This window comes from Archocentrus centrarchus, chromosome 2 (assembly GCF_007364275.1).
Source record: "Archocentrus centrarchus isolate MPI-CPG fArcCen1 chromosome 2, fArcCen1, whole genome shotgun sequence".
NCBI classification, from domain to species: domain Eukaryota; kingdom Metazoa; phylum Chordata; class Actinopteri; order Cichliformes; family Cichlidae; genus Archocentrus; species Archocentrus centrarchus.
The window spans coordinates 3,895,697-3,919,608 of record NC_044347.1 but is presented as its reverse complement, the minus strand read 5'-3'; the positions used below and the strand labels follow the sequence as shown (position 1 = coordinate 3,919,608).

The 23,912-nt window shown below is 41.5% G+C and overlaps 1 pseudogene; it reads right to left on the bottom strand.

Annotated features, from left to right (window-relative positions):
* The window catches only part of LOC115799232 (NACHT, LRR and PYD domains-containing protein 12-like), a 46,880-nt pseudogene extending 24,018 nt beyond the window's left edge, over positions 1-22,862 (bottom strand).
* Between the last annotated feature and the right edge of the window lie 1,050 nt (positions 22,863-23,912).

The window sequence follows — 23,912 nt, the reverse complement described above, 5'->3', positions numbered from 1 at the left end:
AACAGAACATGACGTAGGTGAACACCTACTGTAGCAAAGACCAAGAGCAGACAAGACACCTGATCAAGGAATAGAACCAGACAATAAGAAAACAGGAAAAGGAAACCTGAACTCCAGGACACAGCAAGCCATAACGAAGAAGCACAGCACAACAAACTTAAAGCAGCCTAGAACAATAAAAATAATTTAAGGAACAAGCTGAAGAAATCTGACACCAAAACTTGGAAGTCAAAAAAAAAAAACACAACGCCGGGTCAACCCCAGGACCATGACAGTGTTTTAGCTTTGGCACTCAGCTGGGTAATATAACAGCAGAATCTGAAGTATGACTGATTTAAACTGAAATACGCAAATGTTTTAATGAACTGAAAGAAATATCCCATCATAGAAAGTCAAAAAAGAAATGGTTGAAATAGCAAATAAATTATCTCCTATATTTGAGGGGTAATTCTTTTGAAACCTCAAACTTAGTGGAGACCTACAACACAGCTCCAGCTGTCAGTCAGCAGCAGTATTATCAGGCAGCTGCAGGGGCTGATGGGAAGTTTGAGGTCTCGTCAGAAACCACGTGGTCCTCGTATAATCATATAAATTGTCCTTGTTTGGCCTCAGTTCTATCGAAGCATCGCTTTTCCCCGGTTCACCAGAGGAAACACCGCTGCACACAATGCTTTTCCTCCCAGCTGCTGCTCTATGCTGCCTGCACTCAGGTGAGTGTTTCCAGCCAACAAACACATCTGTAACAAACAGCGTCACACCGACCTTCTTCTGTCTCTGTCTCCACAGCGCTGGTTACCATGGCCGCGGACCTGATCCAGAATGACTTGACTTTGACCAGGACGCCCGGAAAAAGTGTCTCCATCAGCTGTGGGGGAATTGACCAGTGCAGTGGCAGTTACGTACACTGGTACCAGAGGAAAGATGATGATAAATTCAGAGTGATTCTTCATATTAATAAACGCACTGGTGAAGTCAGTCGTGAGTACAACCATCCTCAGCAAAATGATTTCTCAGCTTCAAAAAACCAGACTAACTGTGAGCTGGAGATAAAAGCAGTTAGTGGTGCTCATTCAGCTGCTTACTTCTGCTCCTGTGCTAAAAGCTCTCACAGTGAGGAATGATCCCCGGCAGCTGAACAAAAACATCAGAGGAACAGCAACAGACCACAGCCCAGGTTCACACATCCCACAAACAGAGCCTGAGTCACACTGAACTGAAGGAGGCGTCATCGGCACTGCTGTAATAACTAGTTTGTATTCTATTTCTAAGAGAAGACAACGTGATGAAGACCAAAACAAATTCAAGAAGAGCCAAGAAGATTACAGAAGTTCCCATCAATAATTTTATAGTTTTTTGTTTTAAAAAACTTGTGCAGATACAAAACATCCAAATATTTTACCTTCTCCTGACATACATCCAAGAGAAAAGCGTCTACATTTCTTGTAGAAGTGACATACCTCTGCAAGAGCACCTGCTCTGACAGGGAAAACAACACACCACAATGGTGATCACAACTCCAGAAACCAGGAAACATACACTAGTTGTTTCAACAAATGATACTCAAAAAAAAAGGACTGTCTCCATGCAGGATTCTCAAAGTATAGCCAGCTGGGTGACATCACTGGGTAACATTATAGCTGTCCTCACGAATGGCAGCCCAAACAAAAAGTTGGGTCACATCTGTTCTTTGGTGTTGTCTCAGCTGATCACCCACCTTTAATTCTGTAACCTTGCACAGGTGGTGTGGCCAGATCATACAGGTTGAAGATGAGCAAATACAACAAGCGTAATGGGCTTTTATGAAGCCCTCAAACCCACCAACCAACAAGAATCAAATCAAAGAGTGTTACATCGTTGGTTCATTTGTTGGTTCTCTAAATTACCACTCAAGCCTCTTTCCCACCAACAGGCCTTCCGGAGCCGGTGAACCGTAGGCAGGTTTTCCACCGCGGGAAAGCACTCGGTGCTCGGCTGAAAAACGGGTTCGACTCCGGTCCCACAAGCTAGCTGGTCTCGAACCAAGAACGCGTGACGAAGTGACAGAAGGGCGTGAGTCTGCGTGTTGCCAACTTGGCGACTTTGTAGCTATATTTAGCGGTTTTTCAGACCCCTTAGCGACTTTTTTTTCCAAAAAGCAACTAGCAACAAATTTAGCGAGTTTTTCACGGTGACGTCAGCAACTTTTGGAGAGCTTTTTGTTAACCTGAAATCCTGCGCTGTCACCGTGTTTTGTGTACATACAACCTTCGTACTGCTTCCGTTCAGATGCTTTGCATCGCCTGGACCCCCAAGAGTACCTGGCTGTTGGCATGTACCGTAAGTCACGTGACCTTAATAGCGGAAGTGGGTCTGTTCGTGTCCTCGTGATGCAGGCGGCGGATACGACGCCGCATTGAGCGGGTGGGGCATGTTGCTGTGATACGTAGCATATATGTCTATGGATTTACAAATCCTGCTGACTGAAGGATGGAAGTTTGTTCATTCATCTGGTTACATGTTATCTTACACAGGAGGAAGCTCTTTGGTGAAGTCTACTTCACTGCAGACTGGCTTTGTAAAGAATCAGTCAGCCTTTTGCTATTTTATATATTTCGGTATCTTTTCTGTTTACATTTTAATAGCACAGCTGTGAGTCTTTTGTTATTTAAATATGCCAGTGGTTTATTTTTGAGCAATTTCTCATGTACATCTACAGCTGAATGTTAATGAAAGTGTCTTTGTGACATTTGGGACATGTAGCTTTGACTCAGAGGTGCCTTTTTGTTTTATACCTTTGGGAAGAAAAAATAGCAAGATATATTTCATAAATCACCATTCAGCTAAAAAATCTTGAGATATTATTTTGGTCCATATCGCCCAGCCCTAGTAGTTCTAAACATATTTGGGGTGTTTTTCTTCACTTTTGTCTCTCTAAAGATGTGATTCCTCTCTCCTGCATCCTGGATTGCAAACTACATGCAAATAACCAATTATGCAAATTGACGATACCGTCATATAGCGACTTCTAGCGACTTTTAGGACAGCCAATAGCTACTTTCCTTGCTGAGGAGTTGGCAACAGCGTGACTCTGCCATCTCAACATCAAAGTTTTCTACATATTACATGTGTATTACATGAGAAAAGCGAAAGCGATTTTCACGGCTGTGAATTAGGTTGGGCTCTAAGGCTGAACTTGCTGCTTTGTATCAGTTCTATCACAGATAAAAGGACACAAAGTGCGTACTTGTCGTCTTGCTCTAATCGCTGTCTGTGTTTCCCTCTGTGCTGCACACAGATGCTGCTGTAGTTTGGTTTGGACCCTAAAACGTATTTGCAGCACAGAAAGGGGAGCGTGTTCTCCCACGTTTGTGCGCTTCGGGCTTCGTGTCCAGACGAGGACCCGCCCACACTCGTACGTAAAGGAGCAGTTCACAGAAACGCGGTGGGAACGCGGGCCCGTTCTTAAGCGTTTCGCCGGTTCATGAAACCAGCAGCAGCACCGGCACGCGACCGTTCCTCGGTGGTGGGAAAGTAGCATCAGAAAACTTTGAGGACCCCTGAAAAAATAAACATGTTTAAAATTTCAGGCAGATGCCAGAAAAATATAAACATGCAGCAGTCTCTATATGTGAAAACAGTTTCATTGTGATCCTGAACAAACTGCAGAAGAAGCCATTTTCAGGAATTATTCATTCATTCAGTCTGAGAAGAGAAACCACATGATTACCAAAGTTCATCCTGCATAGGAATCCCTTACAATCCCACTCCATCCAAATGTCCACTGGGACATTTCACTTGGCACGAAAACCTGCTGGTGGGGCAACAGGAAACCTGTGAATCAGATGTCCGTTCAGGGAGCCAACTGTTTGGGGACCAATTCACCACGACTGAAGCAGAAAGCAGAAGACTGATGTGGAGATTGAAGGAACAAATCATGGAGCTGAAACTGCCCCCCCCCTCAGCTGCCACACTGAGCAGCAGACGGGTTTTTGTATGGGTGTGTGTCACAGTGTGAAGGAGACAGGATCTTTGGCCCTGGAGCTAACTGCTTGTAACAGGTAAGAACAACTGAATTCATTGTCCTCAAGATGCTTAGGATGAAAAATGCATTCAAATCCAGTGTAAGCTTTAAATATGATTTTATTAAGTAGAAAAAAATTTTAATCTCTGCATGCGTAAGTTATTGAAAAGTGCCAAAGATCTGATAAGAGCCGCTAATCCTGTAACAAAATTTGCTTTATGTATTAATGTACTTGTTTGCAAACTCATAATGAACAGATAATTCATTGGGAGTTGTAAATTATTAGCATTGTGCACATATGATGTGGTAAACCTGAAAAAAAATACTGCTTTTATTTACGTCTTAAGGCAGGTTTGAGGAAAACACGCTGAATACTGCTGACTTAACATGATCTCAAATATAAAAGTATTTTATGTTCAGATCATACAGTAAGATGATTTGTGAAAATAAATAGTATGTTCTACAATTTAGTATTTATTTTAGTACAGTGTGTTACAAAGATTTTATTGCGGTAGGGTTATTAAGTTATATTTGATGTATCTGAATAATTGGTATTGTGTAAACGCGTGCAAAAAAGTATGACGGGGAAATAAATGCAAACGCAGTGAAAAATGTTTATCTACTGATGCAGAGATGTAAATATATATACGCAAGTACACACTGTATAGTTTTTATGTCAGTGTAGAATATTTATTTTTATGAGAATCCTAATAGAGACAAACAGTTTTCGCATGTACAAATATTTCATTGTAAAAGCATTGTGAAGAAATCACTAAATTCATATACAGTGATTATATTTTAAAGGAATAAACAGACGCTAATTATAAAAACACAGTGACTATAAATGTATATTGAAATTTCAACATGTTGCAAGAGATGATACACAAATATTCTTATAATGTGAAATTTGAAAATAACACGTTTAGTGTAATGTAAATTGTTGCGACGCTCAACATATGATCCTACAAATATGCACATTAAATATAATTTATAAAGTAGCTTATTTCTACTTAATTGCAGCAATAATCTGAAAGATGTTTTTTTTTTTTACTTGTACACGTTATAAGGTTATTTAATATTTTATGGTAATGAAATTAATATGTATTATGTTGTATATTACAAATATAATCATGGAATATTATTAAGTGTTTAAAACACAAAGCATTACACATTAAATGTGAAATATATCCTGTCACAGCCGAGCCGTTCAGGTCACTTTGAATGAATTTTCTGTGTCTGCTGTCAAACTTCAGACAAGCCGACAGAGAAGCCGGTGGTGAGCGTGTACCCTGCAGCATCCTCCGCTGATCCAAAGGGCAGGAGATCTCTGCTCTGTTGGCCTCGCACATGGTTCCTCCTCTGGTCAAGATCTCCTGGAAAAGGCAAAAGCAAGACGGACCTCCAGAGGAGCTGCCCACTGCTGACGTAGAGCAGCTGGACCTCAGAGCGTCGAGCGGCACTGCCAGCATCCTGCTGCTCCATCAGCCAGACGGCAGCTCGTATACATATGGCTGTTCTGTGAACACGAGAGGGAGACCGTGGAGGCCACAGTAGAGGACGGTAATGAAAGCTTGGTGAGGTTTCTGCAGGAATTCAGCAGATTTTTTTTTCACTGCAACTCAAATGTGACTTTTCTGTTTCAGGGGTTTCTAAACATCCACCAACTGAACTTCCATCAGTTACTCTCTCCACCAATCAAACTGCAGCAGAGCGTCCACCATTGGAGCTTCCTCCATCTCCAAACCAAGTGAGACTGCTCTGCCTGGTGTACACAGTGCTGATTGTGAAGAGTCTGGTGTACTGCTGTGGGGTCTCTCTGCTCAGGCGCTTCAGAAACAGCTGCAAGCAAGCAGCTGACTGACAAGCAGCTTCTTCTTCTTCGCTTATCTCAAAAGCAGTAACAGTGTGGGGTTTGTTTGTGCTTTGTTTTTGTTCTTTCCATATTAAAAGCTGAATCTGAAGAAGCTGGTAGATATTTCATCATTTATAAAAAATGTTTTATTATAAAAAAGTGTTGATCGCGCTTTAGTGCAACATTCCCAATAAAGTGTACGAGCAAATGTTGGTGTGTTTATGTTTCACTTTGCAGCAAAGCACAAGAAACAGAATCAAATTAAAGTTAAAGTAACGACTGACGCTGATCGAATGTTTTATGAGATCCAAATATCATTTTAAAGAAAGATAATAAAAGGAAACCATACATCTGTTCTATAAATCAATAAACACGTGTCTGAGCCTAGTTTTTATTGCACTGTCCACTGATCGTGCGGTTTGTCATAATTTTTCACTGTTGTATGAGTGCCGACGTGATATCATATTATGGAAATCTTCAAAATGACGACCCTGATATTAAAATTCAAAATCAAATTCCTTCATGATGCAACACACAGATTAGAGAATTAAATTTTTAGGATAAATAAAGTAGATGTAGCTCATGGTTCAGGTATCACTTTGTGTTATACAGCAGGCGTGTGTGCCCTCTCTGCATCATGTTCAGTTGGTTTGATGAAATAAAATATGAGTCTTGTTAAATATTAAATTTTCTCTTATTTTAATTTATTGGTTTAAAAGGGACGGTGCATTGTAACGATCGTCTGAATGTACATGTACCAGAATTAGCAGAAAGGCTACTTTCCATCTGCAGTCGCTGTCAACAGCTCCAACAGCAGATACACAAAATTACAGCATGAAAGTCCTCAATACAAAAACTACACAAACAAACAAACACAGAACGACAAATAAATATGAAAAATATATAAATCTGAAAATAAAATAAAAATATTAAAATATAAGCACCATGCCTTCCTTCACTTTTAAGGTAACGGTTTTATTTTTGATGTCAGCTCTTATTTAAAGGTAGAACATCTTCTGTCTAACATGGTTTTTGGACATAGAAGCAAAGCTGTCCTGCTACAGGAACCAAACTCATAAATCCAGATGTTGGTGGATGCTGTTTTCTCCAATAAATCTGGTTAAAAAGTGAACAGTTAGAATTCATCTGTTTAGGCCTCATAAAGATTTGATTTCATATTTACCACTGAGAGATTTTATAATGATTACAGGTCTAAACGAGGTCTAAATGGTTCACGGCTGTTAACAGCTGCTCTTCTAAACATGCAAGTTTTGTGAGATTGTTGTGATCAGCATCTTTAGCTTTTCAGCCAAAGTCAGTTGTAATTTTTTTTAAAAATGTCACTTTTTAAGTGACTCTCGGTGTTGTTTCCACAGTTTTGTTGAGAAATTGAATATGGGAGCAAACAACAAGCAGACTGTGATCTGCTGATTCATATTTCTATTTTCAAACAGCCCTGTCAAAACTTTTTAAGCATTTTTGTTTAACTCCAGCGAATCTAATTAAATCAGTCCCATTTCTTCTACTGTATTAATCTTTGGAAAATGACTCCCCGGGGGACAGGCTGTTTTAACAGTCATCATTACAAAGAATGAAGTCAAATACCTGTTTCAGTGCTGTGCAGTAAACATGAATGTACTCTGAACACGTAGCAGAATCCATCAAACACTGATGAAATATTTAATGACTTTAAACCCAATTTTCCATCAGCACACAGGATCCAAACATTACACTGATTCACTGATTCACGGATTTAATTAATTCAAATCAAACAGAAGTGGAATACGAGCGTGTGAGGTGTTTGTTTCGAGAACAACAATAACTTGTTTGTTTCAGCGGTTTCGTCTCGGTGTGGTTCGTCTTCTCATGTGAACTCAGCACTGAAATCCACTCATGCCATCACCTTATTCTTTATCAACTATTAATTACTGTAATACTATTTAAAGCATGGTGCTAGATGCACCAAAACCATTGGTCATGATTAGGATGCAGCACTGCAGAGTCCAGGTGTGGTTCAGATGGAGCTTAACTTTGGTTTGTGCAGCTGATCTAAAGTTCATCCTAAAGACTGCTCTTAACAGAGACCAACATCAGCAAACACAGAGTTGTGTCCCCTGATATTTATTGGCTTATAGGATGCAGCTGACCACACTTTTGGTTCTATAAATTTGTAAAGAAAAAACACACAATAAAAAAAACTTTCTGCTATTTCATCACTTCGGCACCCTGAGTGTAGTCACTGCAGTGAAAGGGTCTTAATGCTTCCTGGAATTATTGTGCAACCACAGTTGTTGCTGTAACTGTCACTGTGACATTAAAGTGAAAACCCACAGAAACCCACACGGCCCAGCTGCTGCACAAAGGCAGCTCTGATTGGCTGTCAACAGCTTTTCTGTCCTAATAACCACTGACAGCAGATCCATATCGTGCGCTGCACCCCCCCCTCTGTCTCGGTGGTTTGTCTTTCTGCAAGCCTTATGTTTCCACTGAGCTCTCCACCCACTCTGAGCTGAACTGATCCCCTCTGACCCACCTGCATCATCACACACTCGAGTTTATTATTCCTCTGTCTTAATGACAGACATGGTTGCGTCAGCTAGATTCAGTCAGTTACTGCAAACACTGACTCGTTGCATAATCTTAATGTAATTGTTCTGTGAAACTTATAATATGCTTGTCGTTATACTTCAGTATACAAAGAAACTTTTGACAAAAGGTCTAAAAACACTGAAGCAGCAAAGCTTGTAAAAATCCATACTTGTGTCATTCTCAAAGCTTTGGCCACCACTGTTCTGTATGCTCCTCCTCCTGTCAGTCACTGCCACGTCCAACCTCTGCAGAATCAGCAGAGGATTTCTGTGCTTCACATGACCTGGTGCTGTATCGAAACCCTGAGCTGTACAAGGTGAAGAGCCCCAGTGGGGTTCCTGTACTACATATCACCAAATTAGACAGTACTCCGCAGCCTCATACTGCAGCCTGTCAGGCATTATGGCTACTGAGGGAATAACATCATTGACTTGTAGATTATTGAACTGGATTCTACTCAACTTTAACAGTTCAAGATGAAAAAATAAATACATTTCAACATGTTTTTTTTTTTGTCACCAGAGAAGATTCTTCTAAAGGTCACACAGAGTCACAGAGGAATGATTAAAACACCCAAACCCAGGATAAAGAGGTTCAGTGAATGTGGTGTTGAAGGTGTGGAGGTGGATCAGAGTGTCAGAGGAGACTCTGTAGAAGGACAGAGTGCCAGCAGGACAGTCACATACACTGCTACTCTGTTAGAGACAGAGGAGGAGGAGGAGGAGGAGGAGAGCAAAGGAAGGAGCGCATGTCTGTTGTTGTGCCAGACAGAGTAGCGGTCATCATAGCAGAAGAGACTCCAGGACTGATCATTCTCCCAACCTACAATCGAGTCCATCTCCTCTCCTGCTGATTCTCCTGTAACTCACTGCTAACTGAACCTCTCCGCTCCACTTGACCTCCCAGTAACAGCGACCAGTCAGACCATCTCTACACAGCAGCTGAGGACACCGGTCAAATCTGTCGGATGGTCAGGATATGACTGATACCCCTCAAATGTCACCTTCCTGTTGTCGCTTAAGTTGAGTTTTCTGTTTACTGTGGTTTGTGTCGATTGTGAGTTGACAGGAATCTGATGGAGAGAACAAACAGAGCTGCAGTTATTGATCCATCATCTGTTCACTGATCGTTTTGTGCTGCTTTGTTTCATCAGTCACATTAAAAACACACTTACACTTCCTCAGACCTGGGATCAGCCACTGGACTCCAGCAGGCTCCGCCCTGAAAGAAGGAGGGGGGTCAGACCAGAGTTTTCTAGCTCTGTTCATATGTGAGCTAAACTGTAAAGATATTTAAGTGTGTGTGTGTGTGTGTGTGTGGGGGGGGGGGGGGGGGGGGGGTTGTATTCAACAAGTGAACATAAACATGACACTTTGTGCTGAAAAATGTTGAAATCCATTAATTTTGGCAGACAAAAATAACCCTCAGTCACTTTCTGTGTGTCTCCTGTGTCTGAGGTACAATCAGCTTTCATGTTTAATAAATGTATATACTAAAATACATGCACGCATTAAATTAAATGTAAACATTCAAAGATATGAGTTCCTAAGTACTGATTGGTTTCTGCAGATTGACTTGTTAAGCTAACACAAACTCTAATACAATTAAAATAATGATCTGCTTCACTGAATGATAAAAAGCCTGACTAATATTTACTCTTGATGAACACAGTTTTTTTTTTTTTATCTCAAATTCATGTAGACTGAAGTGATGAGGGGAAAACTGCCAAGAAGGTGTTTGGTTTATCCTCTGGACAGAGAAAAGAAGACAAGGAGACTCTGTGGTGGAATGAGGGAATGTAGGGAAGCAATCCAAGGAAGACCTTGGCAAAGAAAAACCAGGATAATCAAGGATATGTAGAAAATATACAGGAGTACTGGGAGGCTAGGCATGCAACAAAGAGAGACGTGATAAAGGCAAAGAAAAGGTGTATAGAGAGTTTTATGTGAGGCTGGACACTGTTTATCTGGAGCTAAAGAAAGCATATGATAGAGTGAACTGTGATGGAGAAGTGTGAGGGTGGTGCAGAACTTGTGTGAGGACAGTAAGACAATAGTGAGGTGTCCATCAGGATCAGCTCTGAGCCCATTCTTGTTTGTAATGGTGATGGACAGGCTGACCCATGAGGTCAGGCAGGAGTGAATAAATAGGAGAGATACTGGATAGATGGAGGTATTCTCTGGAGAGAAGAGTCTGTAGAAGCACAACAGAATGCATGTGTGCAAGGAGTAGAGGTGGTGAGGATGGACAAGTTTTAATACCTGGGGTCAACCATCCAAAGCAATGGATGTGAAGAAGAAACTGTAGGCAGAGCTGAGTGGGTGGAGATGAATGCCACAGGTGATTTGTGACAGAAAGATAGCACCAAGAGTGAAATGGAAGATTTACAAGGTGTTAGTGAGACCTGCTGTGATATGTGGTTTGGAGATGGTGACATGAACAAAAAAGCTGGAGGCGGCAGAGTTGACGATGCAAAGATTTTAGTTGTGACTGACCAAGATCGACAAGAGCAGAAATTAGTATACGAGAGGACCAGTTGAGTGGTTTGGAGCCAAAGTTAGAGAGACAAAGCTGAGATGGTTTGGACATCTGCAGAGGAGGGACAGAGGACATATTGGACAAAGGATGTTGAAGGATCTGCCGGGCAGGAGAAACAGAACAAAGCCACAGAGAAGGATGCAGGGAAGAAAAATATGCAAAAGGTTGGTGGGACAGAGGAGAGTGCTTCAGATGAGGTGAGATGGAGGCAGATAATCTGCTGGCATGACCCCTAAAGTGAGCAGCTGTAAGAAGAAGAATTTAATTCACATGCAGGAAAAAAATTTGAAAAAGAAGTCTTGTAAACATCATATCAAAATATGAAATTGTATGTGACAAGAGATTAGTTCTTGCACTTGGTCTTGAGCTTGGAGTAGGGGTCTCCATACCTGAGAATGTCCAGTCTCCAGTGTGGATCCTTCAGTCCAGCAGACAACATCTTCATTCCTGAGTCTCCTGGATTATTGTAGCTAAGATCCAGCTCTTTCAGATAGGAAGGGTTGGAGCTCAGAGCTGAGGCCAGAGAAGCACAGCCTTCACCTGTAATCATACACCCTGACAGCCTGCAGGCACAAAACACTGTTAATCTTAAAGGTCATGGTACAGTAAGAGGTCACATTTTCACTTTTAAAGTCAATCCACTATGCTACCCCCCCCCCCCCCCCCCCAAAAAAAAAGAAATAATTGCAACAAATGTATTACAAATAATATGAAGCCTCTCTTTCAATGAATATATTCCAGAGACAACATGTATTTCTGCTGAGATTTTTTTGTGGTTTCATTATATTTTTGTACTGATTATTTATTTTAACAACACTCTGTAAGCATTTTGGGAATGATGGAGACAAATGTATTTTAAACAGCCAAATATCAGCCAAAAAGAGAGGTAGAGGATTTCAGCTCTTCAATGGACCGGGGCCTTCTTTTTCATGTTTTATAATGCTCCAATAATACCCTCCATGTATTCCCCCCTTGTTGTGGTTGAGGTGTCTGCATGTCTTTGTGATCCCATGAGTTATGTTGTTGGGTGCAGTTTGCCCCAGATAGGTTCATCTGAAGTAAATTGTCCCGGGTAAGAGGCCAGACCAAGAGTGATTCAAAAGGACCTCGTGATGATGATGGAATCAAGGTTTCCAGAAACCTCACCAGGACTTGGGATAATGGGGCCCCACCCTGAAGCCAGCCCAGATGAGACCATCTGGTGGCCAAGCCTTAACCAATGGGCCTAGGGCCCACTTAGCTGTGTGGGCCCATCCTCCTTTGGATACTAGCTACATATACCCGCACACTTCAATGCACAGCTTGGATTCTGGAACCATTCTCCTGGGGTAGGACTGGACTTTATTCCACTCTGTAGACACTTGTGGTGAGAAGTGTTGAGCAGGGTTGGGTATACCCCCAGGTTGGAGCCTTTATAATGAGGTTTTCTCTGCTAGAGGAAAAGAGTGTTTCCCTGCACCTTCAGATTGGGGAATGGGTCCTGACTGTTGTTAGTACTTACTTGCTGAGCAGTGGCTCAAAGTACCCAGGCTTTTGAAGACCCTGGGTGAAAAGCAGGCCATCTGGGGACACTGTGTGATTGGGACAAACACTGCCCAGTATAGGCCTGGTATACCCAAAAATATAACGAGGGTGAATGTTTTCAGTGAGTGACAGATCTGGACTATTGTGTGCCACTGATAATAGAATGCATAAATTCTTTATAATTTTATAGTGGCAAACAATACTCTTGCCCTGTTCACCTGTTTTCTCACATGAAGTGTCCCTAACCCCTATCTCATAATAAGCCTCTCTCATTGGAGAGTGAAGCATGAATGAGGAAATCAAGTCAACACAACAAGAAGACCATGAACTGAGCTGTGATAGTCTACATCCAGTAAACCCAGTGACCAGGAATTTAATGACGGAGCTATAATTGTAACATCTGGCTTTATTTGAGATGGTTTCATTTACACTGGGGAAAAAAGAATTCCCAAAGAGGAAGTAGTGGAAGGTCAGTTGTGGGCGGTACCATGGAGAGGTCATTATTCACTGCTTCACTACTGGACAATTTTGACAACTGACTGTGAATTTATTCTTCATCTATGCCGTAGCTACGTCATCAAGATTTTCAGCAAATCTTATATTCTTGGATCTAGATATTTATATATCAAATGTGTTCTTTTTTTCAACAGTTTGACTCATTATCAGGCTAAAATTACTTTAGGATGTTTAGAATGCTGCAAAAAAGGACACATTTTAGAATGTTTCATAGGTTCAATTATTTAAAAGTTATTTTAATTACACAGGTAATTTTTGGAACATGTAATTATTCATCACCAATCAGCAATTGTTGACCTGAGCATTTCCAATTTGCAGTGTGTCGTTTTCAGTGCAGCAGATAGCAGCTTCACTCCTGAATCTTGCAGGTTGTTGTGGCTCAGGTCTAGCTCTCTTAAACTAGAAGTCTGGGAGTTGAGAACTGAGGAGAGAAATTCACAGCTTCTCTGTGAGAGTCTGCAGTCACACAGCCTGGAGAGAAAACAATGAAAAACATTTCATTTGAAATAATAATGAATCAAATATTTAGGAAAATGCCCCTATCAATGAACAAAAGTATTTATATCAGAAACAGATTCACATTAGAAACAGATTGGTAATGATTGCAACAGTTGCAGAATGAATAAAAAATGGACTCAATGCAGGACATGGAAGTCGCCATAAAGTCACAAATGGCAGGACTTCTCTCTCCCCTCAACCCCATTTTATCACAGCAGATGACCCCCCCTCCCTGAGCCTGGTTCTGCTGGAGGTTTCTTCCTGTTAAAGGGAGTTTTCCTTCCCACTGTCGCCAAGTGCTGCTCATAGGGGGTCGTTTTGACTGTTGGGTTTTCTCTGTAATTATTGTAGGGTGTCTTCCTTACAGTATAAAGCACCTTGAGGCAATTGTTGTTTTGATTTGGGGCCATATAAACTAAAGTGTACTGAACTGAAGTGAAAGAAGTCTTTGACTCACTGCACATGCAGATGCACTCACACCTGCCTACTGCTATTCCCAAGCAAGCTCCAAAAATGGGCCGGACAGATATGTTGGCACCTTTTCAAAATTGTGAGTAAAAAGCTTTGTTTCAAGCATTTGATGCTCATTTAAACTCACCTGTGGCAAAAAACAGGTGTGGGCAATATAAAAATCACACCGGAAACCAAATAAAAAAGAAGAGAAGTTGACTCAACATTTGCATTGTATGTGCCACACTAAACATGGAGAACAGAAAGAGGAGAAGAGAACTGTCTGAGGACTTGAGAACCAAAATTGTCAAAAAATATCAACAATCTCAAGGTTACAAGTCCATCTCCAGAGATGTTGATGTTCCTTTGTCCACAGTGCGCAACATAATCAAGAAACAGAAGAGAAAAATTGATGAAAGGTTCGCAATGTAGGGCCCAGTGTCAGAAAGCTGGGTTTGCCTTCAGGGTCATGGGTCTTCCAGGAGAACAATGACTCCAAACATACTTCAAAAAGTCTTCATAAAGCTTGAAAAAAGGCGACTGGACTTATTTAAGAAGTTTCACCACTCAACCAAGAGGCTTCTTCAGTTCTAAAACCAAAAGGTGGAGAGTCCCAGGTATTTAAACCCAAGTGGGGCTGTCCCATTTGGAAATCAAAATTGTAAATCTGTCCCAAACTTCAAAGGCTTGATGGGAGTCACACCCCAAACACATGTGTGTTTGGGGTGTGACTGCTAGTAGTGTGCAACTGTGAGAGCACCACCAAGTGGGAGCAGGAAATGTCATGTTTTATACTTTGATTCTCCTTACAGATTGACTGCATCCACCCCAGAAATGGTCTGAAACTTCAGAACTTGAATTTAATTTAACAGCGCACCCTGGTGGCATGGCAATTCTTCACGAAAAAGGATGTTATTGTTGAGAGGCTTGGAAACCTAAAAAATGTCACAAAACTCTGCATACACCTTTAAGAAAAGACATTAAAGTTTTATGGTTTGCTTTCATTGGTGTTGTATTGGCTTTACTGTACCACCCATTTAAAAAAAAAAAAAAGGAAAGAAACAAAAAACAGTTACATTTAATCTATGTGTCTGAAAGTTGGGAACTTCATGCAAAGTGCTGAGATGTGGAAAAAATTCACACCCTAAACCCAAAAAGAAGTCAGCTATTTTGATTTTAAGGTTTAACTTTGGTGGCCTTTTAATTCTGTTCTGACCTTAAAGAATCCAGCCTACAGTGTGAACTCTTCAATCCAGCAGACAGTAGCTTAACACCAGAATCCTGCACGTCGTTGTTACTCAGATCCAGTGCCTTCAGATGAGAGGAGTGAGAGGCGAAAACTGAGGACAGCGCTTGATAGCTTCTCTCTGAGAGGTTACAGCCATTCAGTCTAAAGGAAAATAACAAAGAAAGTCACTATATTAACTAATAACTACTGATTATCAGTGTCTTTCAGTGAACTGTATAGCTCAACTAACATCTGTGGACTTACAGCGCTTTCTTGGAGGCTTTGACAACTGGTAGCAGCCTCAGAAGAGCCATTTCTGAAACATCATATTTCTTCAGGTCAAACACATTCAGATCTTTTTCTGATGACAGTAAGATAAAGACCAAGGCTATCCACTCGTCAGGAGACAGATGATCTGCGTAGAGACGTCCTGATCTCAGGTACCACTGGATTGTCTCCACTAGATAACAATCATTCAGTTCATAAAGACAGTAAAAGAGATTCATGCTTTTCTCTATGGGCAGATTCTCACAGAGCTTTTGCTCAATGTAATGCACTGTTTGTTTCCTAGTCACTGAGATACTTCTTGTGTCCGTCTGAAGGCCTCTTAGGAGAATCTGATTGGCCACCAATGAAAGACCAAGGAGGAAGCGGAGGAACAAGTCCAGGTGCCCATTTGGACTCTGTAAGGCCTTGTTCACAGCACTCTGGTACAAGTCTGCCTCTGTGGATAATTTTATTACAGGGTCACAGAAAGTTGTTTGTTCTTCCAACAGATTGACTCCAGAGTTGATGAAGGTCAGATGGACATGAAGAGCAGCCAGAAACTCCTGAACACTCAGATGGATGAAGCAGAACACCTTGTCCTGGTACAGCCCTCTCTCCTCTTTAAAGATCTGTGTGAACACTCCTGAGTACACTGAGGCTGCTCTGATATCGATGCCACACTCTGTCAGGTCTGAGTCATAGAAGATCAGGTTTCCTTTCTGCAGCTGATCAAAAGCCAGTTTTCCCAGAGACTCAATCATCTCCCTGCTCTCTGGACTCCAGTGTGGATCTGTCTCGGTTCCTTTATCATACTTGACCTTCTTCACTTTGGCCTGAACCACCAGGAAGTGGATGTACATCTCAGTCAGGGTGTTGGGGAGCTCTTCTTTCTCTGTGGTTTTCAGCACATCCTCCAGAACTGTAGCAGTGATCCAGCAGAAAATTGGAATGTGGCACATGATGTGGAGGCTTTGTGATGTCTTGATGTGGGAGATGATCCTGCTGGCCTGCTCCTCATCTCTGAACCTCTTCCTGAAGTACTCCTCCTTCTGTGGGTCAGTGAACCCTCTGACCTCTGTCACCATACTAACACATTCAGGAGGGATCTGATTGGCTGCTGCAGGTCGTGTGGTTATCCAGATTTGAACAGAAGGAAGCAGATTCCCCCTGATGAGGTTTGTCAGCAGCACATCCACTGAGGTGGACTCTGTAGCATCGGTCAGGATCTCAGTGTTGTGGAAGTCCAGAGGAAGTCGACACTCATCCAGACCATCAAAGATGAACACAACCTGGAAGTCTTCAAAGCTGCAGATTCCTACTTTTTTGGTTTCAGTAAAGAAGTGATGAACAAGTTCCACCAAGCTGAACTTTTTCTCTCTCAGCACATTCAGCTCTTTAAAAGTGAATGGAAATGCAATCTCAATGTCCTGGTTGGCTTTGTCTTCAGCCCAGTCCAGAGTGAACTTCTGTGTTAGGACTGTTTTCCCAATGCCAGCCACTCCCTTTGTCAGCACTGTTCTGATTGGTTCATCTCTTCCAGGTGAGCCTTTAAAGATGTCTTCTGGTCTGATTGTTGTTTCAGTTCTGTCTGGTGTCCTGGATGCTGTTTCAATCTGTCTGACCTCATGTTCATCATTGACCTTTCCAGGCCTTTGTTCTGTGATGTAGAGCTCTGTGTAGATCTGATTCAGAAATGTTGGGTTTCCTGCTTTAGCGATGCCCTCAAACACACACTGGAACCTTTTCTTCAGTTTGGACTTGATTTTACATTGACATTGAACAAATGAATCTTAAACACAAAAAGAAAAAAAATGGAGAGATGTAACAGTGAGCAATGAAATTTCATCATCAGCAAGTTCATGGTGATCAGTTCTAAAGTTACAGCATAGGATATCAGTGCACAACACCTATCCATCTTCCAACTGCTTATCCAGATCCAGGCTGTCTGAGCCTTTGGGACCTTTTCCTTTTCCACCAATATATACTTGGTCTTCCAGAGGCTGCCAAAGAATTTCCAAGCCAGCTGAGAGAAAATCTCTGCAGTGTGTCCTAAGTCTGTCCTGGGATCTTGTCTGAGTTGAACTTTCTCAAGACATCTCAGTTAGGAGATGACCAGGAGACAATTTAGACACATCTGAAACACTTCATTTATCTACTTTCAGTGCAGAGGAGCAGATATACTGTTCTGAGGCTAATGCTCACCGCAAACTACTGTGAACCACCCTGAAGCCCTGAACCATAACTGCTAGACATGGACAGCCTGTGAAGGTGAAGGAGGCTTTTGAGGCTAAATGTGTTTACCATATTAATCTGTAATATGGTAACAATTTAACTTTAGTGGAGAAAATCTGGTGCCTGTGTTGTCAGTCAGTCAGAGACCATCTAGTTCAGGAAGTTTAGGGAACTGAGAAATTGTCTGACTCATTTCATGGATGTGAAAACTGTTTGCAGTTTAACGTCAGGGCTGACGTTACAGAGAGAGCAGAAGTGGGTTTTCTCTTTTTGGACAGAGTTTTCCATCATTTCGTGCAGATGATATTTGGTGGCATATCTGTGGGAAAGCTTGGCTGACATGACTGTGTATTATGGAGTAAAAGTTCTGATAAATCAGACCGGTGATTGGACAGACTGGTCCTTCGCCCTTATATGGTTGGATGGAAGTTCTGATAATTGTGTTACTAATTATATTGTCAGTCTTAATGTAGGATTGTTTAGCAGCACAATGAACCCATACCTGTGGTGTCGGTTGGTTGATCCTGTAGGAGAATTTGGGGAAAGGGTTTTCCTGTTGGAAACCAAAAATGTATTAATTTTTATTGTAAAAAAAAAAAAAAAAAAAAGCCTTTGTAGTCTGTGTAAAGTGCCTCCCTATAACAGACCTTCAATTTTTTTGATCTTCTTTAAAATCTTCTCTGTCACCTCTGCAGTCTCTGTGTTGTACATCTGCACCATCAGGTCCACCGTGTCCAGTCTGTCTGCTTTCTCCAGTCGACTCTTTTTGATTGGCTTGAAGCCATCCCTTGACTCAGTAACATTTTGGAGACACCACTGGAAGTATTTAAGCTCCTCAGTTCCCAAATTATCCAAAGTTTCCCACAGCCATTCCTTTAAAGTCCCATCTGTCATTTTTGTCTGATAAAACAAGAGGTTTTTAAAATTTACATTCCCAAAGAATTAAAAAAAAAAAAAAAAGGTCTCATTGTATGAATTCTCACCAACATCTGAGTTGCTGACAGAAAGAAGAGACTTTGGATAAACATGGCTTCCTCCAACAATATTAGAAAACTGAGCCCTTTATTGTTGCCATAGACTGAAAACATGAGCTTGACATAAAAAACAATCAATGTGAGACAAAAGATCTCAGCTTTTATTTACAGGCATTTACATCAGTTACATCACAGAGACACAGTTCAGCAGATAGCACCTTTTGTCTGAATCCTCCTATATCTTCTGAACAGTACTGAATAACAGATAAAATAGGTCAAAGTAAATCAGACTTGTATTTAGTAGCAAATCTTTTGTTTACAATAACTACATCAAGCCTGTGACCACTGACATCACTGAATTTTTGCATTCTTCTTTTGTGATGCTTTCTCAGGCTTTCACTGCTGCCTCTTTCAGTTGTTTGTTCGGGGGGGGGGGTTACTTCCTTCCGTCTCCTCTGTAGCAGGTAAAAAGTGGAAAGTAAAGTTGATGATTTTGTCTGGGTGAGTCTAAATCCTTACACTTCCTGCCCCTGACGAACTCCCTTGTAGATTTGCAGCGTGTTTGGGTCATTATCCTGCTGCATAATGAAGGCTCTCCCATCAGTTTGGTTACATCTTTCTTTACACTGACAGACAAAATGTTTATGCAGACCTCTGACTTCATTGCACTGCTGCCATCATGCATGAGCTCATCAGTGAAAGTTAATGAGCCTGTCCCAGAAGAAGTCATGTAAGCCATGACATCACCTCCACTGTGTTTCACAGATGAGCTTGTATGTTTGAGATCATCAGCAGATCCTTTCTTCCTCCAAACTTTAACCTTTCCATCACCTTGGTAATGGTTCATCTTTGTCTCATCAGTCCATAAAACTTTATCCCAGAGTTTCTGAGGCTTGTCTCTGAACTTCTTGGTAAATTTCAGCCCGGCCTTCTTGTTCTTCTTGATACTCGGTGGTTTGCATCTTCTGGTGAAGCTTCTGTACTTTTGTTCACGAAGTCTTCTGTGAACAGTAGATTGTGATGCCTTCAGTCCTGCCCTCTGGAGGCTGCTGCTGATGTCACTAACAGCTGTTTTAGGGTCTTTCTTTACAGCACTTAAAATGTAAGGTGTATTCCTTGGTCTGTTCAACACCTGTTACTTACTACCCCAGTGACGACTTTCTTTCCAAACAGTTGTACTGGCCATGGCTAATGTCTGTGCAGTGGCTCTGATGTTCCATCTTCTCTCAGCTTCACAATTGTTTGCTTAGACGGCTCTCTGGATTTCATGTTGGTCACTCCTCTAATTATAAATGCACAGGCAAAACCCAAATCTGACACTGAGCACAACAGTATCAGTGTAACAGGACACATTTTGGCAGCAAAACACGCCTTTCAGTCACATATTATTGTATAAGAAAAAAGGGTGGATTGAGACAAAAGGTGCTATCTTTTGAACTGTGTATCAGATCCAGATGTAAACACCTGGACATGAAAGCTGAGATGTTGATCTTTTTTTCTCATATTCATCTTTTAATGTCAAACCTAAAAATTTTAAGTCTACAGTAAGAATAAAGAGATTGGCCTCACTGTTCCAGGACTTAGGTTAGATAAGCCACAATGAAAATAGGTACATGTACCTCAGCGGTTGAATCTTAAATTCTGTCCAATTATCAGTACAAGTCAAAAAATGTTAGCGATGTGTTGGGTGCAGCTTGTGGATCCGACTACTAGTTCCTCTTTATAGATGGGACAGCCTTACTGTATCTGTTAGCATTAGCTGATGCAGCTTTAACCTGGGCTCTGTTTATGAAGAAGACATATCTGAAGTGCTACAAACAAACACGCTCATTTTGGATGTTCTTGGTTCAGAAACAGAAACTGTATCCACTTCTGTCTTATCTTTCCAAGAGAAGGAAGCACAAGAATTCCTTATGCACACAAACACACAGACCGAGAGTAGAAATCAAACTATTTTGAACTTTCTGTTGTGTTTAGAGCAATCTGAAGACTGAGCTTTTGACCCACAGGAATACCTGCCCTATGAAAGCCTAACATCAAATGTAATTTCATCCTGTATAAAAAAAACCACATGTAAAGCATCAGCTACTTACAATAACCTTGGATCTTTTCATTTTACACTTCAGGCTTTAATAAAACAGGACAACTTAATCGTTAGGTCAGTGTTTTGGCACGAGGTCCAAGTGAGCTAAGTTCACTCTGCCACATTTGTTTTCTGTGTGATATTATATGCTAAGCATGTATGGCTGTCAAGCATACGTGCTGATTGTTATTTTCTAAGATGAGGAAACAGATTGCTATAATGACTTCTTCATTTCAAACCTCAGAGCCTGTCAGGAACAAAACAGGAAGTAATTGATTTCATACAGAGAAAGGGAACTTGAACTGGATGAAGTATGACTTACAGCACTGTTGTCCAACACTGGGCTGATCACGTCCAAGTGCCCAGTCTGATTCAGATAGATCACATTATTACATCTGAGCACCTGAAGACTGACGAAGATATATATACAGTACCATGTATATGCAGTATATACAGTACCAGTCAAAGTTATAGTTGCTGTACAGCTGCCTCGACAGTCCGTCATCAGTCCAACAGACTAAAACCTCACCATTGTTAAAACCAGCTGCAATCCAAAAAGGAGCTGATGGACTGCGTCCATAGGGTGGAAGAGGCAGCTGAATATGTTACTTATTAATTCAGTCATAACTTATGCAGCAGTTAAAATACACTGCTCAAAAAAAATTAAAGGAACACTTTGAAAACACATCAGATCTCAAATCATGCTGGATATCTATACAGACATGGACTGGGTAATGTGTTTGGAACGTAACGAGGCCACATGGTTTGATGGATATGAATATTATCAGTTGATAGAGGGCTGAATTCAAGGACACCCCAAAAATCAGAGTGAAAAAAATGATGGGTCCAAGGTCAGAGACATTCACACCAGTTACCTGCTGGAGGTCATTTTGTAGTGCTCTGGCACTGCCCAAACAAGCAGATACTCTTCTTGCTGATGGGTTAAAGACCTCCTACAGCCCTGTCCAGCTGTCCTAGATCAGGGATTCTCAAATCCAGGCCTCGAGGTCCGGTGTCCTGCAGGTTTTAGATGTGTTTCTGCTTCAACACACCTGAGTCAAATATAGAAGTCATTAGCAGGACTCTGGAGAACTTGACTGCATACTGAGGAGGTAATTCAGCCATTTGATTTAGGTGTGTTGGATCAGGGACACATCTAAAACCTGCAGGACACCGGCCCTCGAGGGCTGGAGTTGAGAATCCCTGTCCTAGAGTAACTGGAATCTCTTCCATGCTCTTGAGACTGTGCTGGGAGACACAGCAAACCTTCTGGCAATGCCACATATTGATGCGCCATCCTGGAGGAGTCGGACTACCTGTGCAACCTCTGTAGGGTTCAGGTATCGCCTCAGGCTACCAGTAGTGACACTGACCCAAGCCACATGCAAAACTAGTGAAAAACATTCAGAAAAGATGAGGAGGGAAAAAATGTCAGTGGCCTCCGCCTGTAAAACCATTCCTGTTTTGGGGGGTTGGCTCATTGTCACCCCTCTAGCACACCTGTTGTTAATTTCATGAACACCAAAGCAGCTGAAACTGATTAACAACCCCCTCTGCTACTTCCCTGACCAGATCAACATCCCAGAAATTTAACTGACTTTATGCTATACTATGATTAAAAAGTGTTCTTTTAATTTTTTTGAGCAGTGTATTTTCAGGTGAGGACCTTACAGACATTTTGGGTTTTTTATATTGATTTAAAAATGGGGGAAAATCTTTTCGTATTGTTTTGGTGACTTACTTGTGACTTGCAGAATCCACACTGGAGTCTGGTCTTTGATTGATCCCACAAAACAATGATGGACAGAAACAGGAAGTGAAGCGCTTTCGGGTAAAAAACACCTGTAACTCCATGTACAGGTCAGTCTTTAAGGACGTGGATCCAAGTCCAGAAGAATAAAGTGTGCACTCCTTTCCTCCACTGTAATGTAACACCCACACAAAGAGCTTTGAGTGTGAATAATAAAGTGCTGAGCTGTGACATGGAGAAGAGCCATGGACAGTTAGAGATGGTCATCTCACCTCTGAGCTTTGGTCTGGCTCTCATATTCCCCACACAGAGTGGTTTTAGAGGGAGGGACTCCCTCCTCTCTGTCCTCACACTGATCCATGCTGCTGAATTCACATCAGCTCACACACACTTTCTACCTTCACCTGCAGAGGAAACACAGCGAGCAGAGCTCAAACCATCGGCCCATCAGCACGTGTCCTAAACCTGAGCTGGTTCTGATTTGCTGTTTCATGGTGACTGCGATCTGTCAGGTGAGCAGGACACAGACACTGACACAGCAGAAAACTGCAGTAACACAAAGAATCGTTCTCTGAGTTACTTCAAGAAGTGAGCAGAACATTTGAGGTTTTTGTAATAAAACTAAAATAATGAGGTAACTTTCCAGATGTTTTACCTTCACTTGGAGAAAGGAGTCTGCGTGGCTGAGGAAACCTGAGGAGAGCTGAGAGATGTGAGGGTGACTCACTCTAGTCACTCTTCCTGTTTGCTCTGCACTGTGCAGGAAGTGAAATCCATCATTGCATATTTGTCACGTCACCTGCACTCAATACAGCCGCTCGAAGTCTCTCCAAGTGTGTGTGTGTGTGTGTGTGTGTGTGTGTGTGTGTGTGTGTGTGTGTGTGTGTGTGTGTGTGAAGAAAATTTAGATAAGTATTAAACTTTCACGTTAACTATATGTATAATCAAGCTTTGGAATTGCATAGTGTTTAAGAGGAATATAATTTTTGCTAGTGATTAAGTATTAAATAAGAATCAGTTAAAGTAATGTTACAATAAGAAAACTGCATTGAGTGCATCATTGTGTTGAACTTTCTGTGCCCCTGTGTGTATGAAAAGCGTCTGCCAGAAAAGTGAAGTACACAGAGGCCTCGGCAGAGTGAAGGAACAAACCACGACCTGGTGACATCATTTGTGTGATGAAGAGTTCAATCATTTATTCAATTCAATTCAATTCAATTTTATTTATATAGCGCCAAATTACAACAAACAGTCGCCTCAGGGTGCTTTGTATTGTGGGTAAAGACCCTACAATAATACAGAGAAAACCCAACAGTATAAACGACCCCCTATGAGCAGCACTTGGTGACAGTGGGAAGGAAAAACTCCCTTTAACAGGAAGAAACCTCCAGCAGAACCAGGCTCAGGGAGG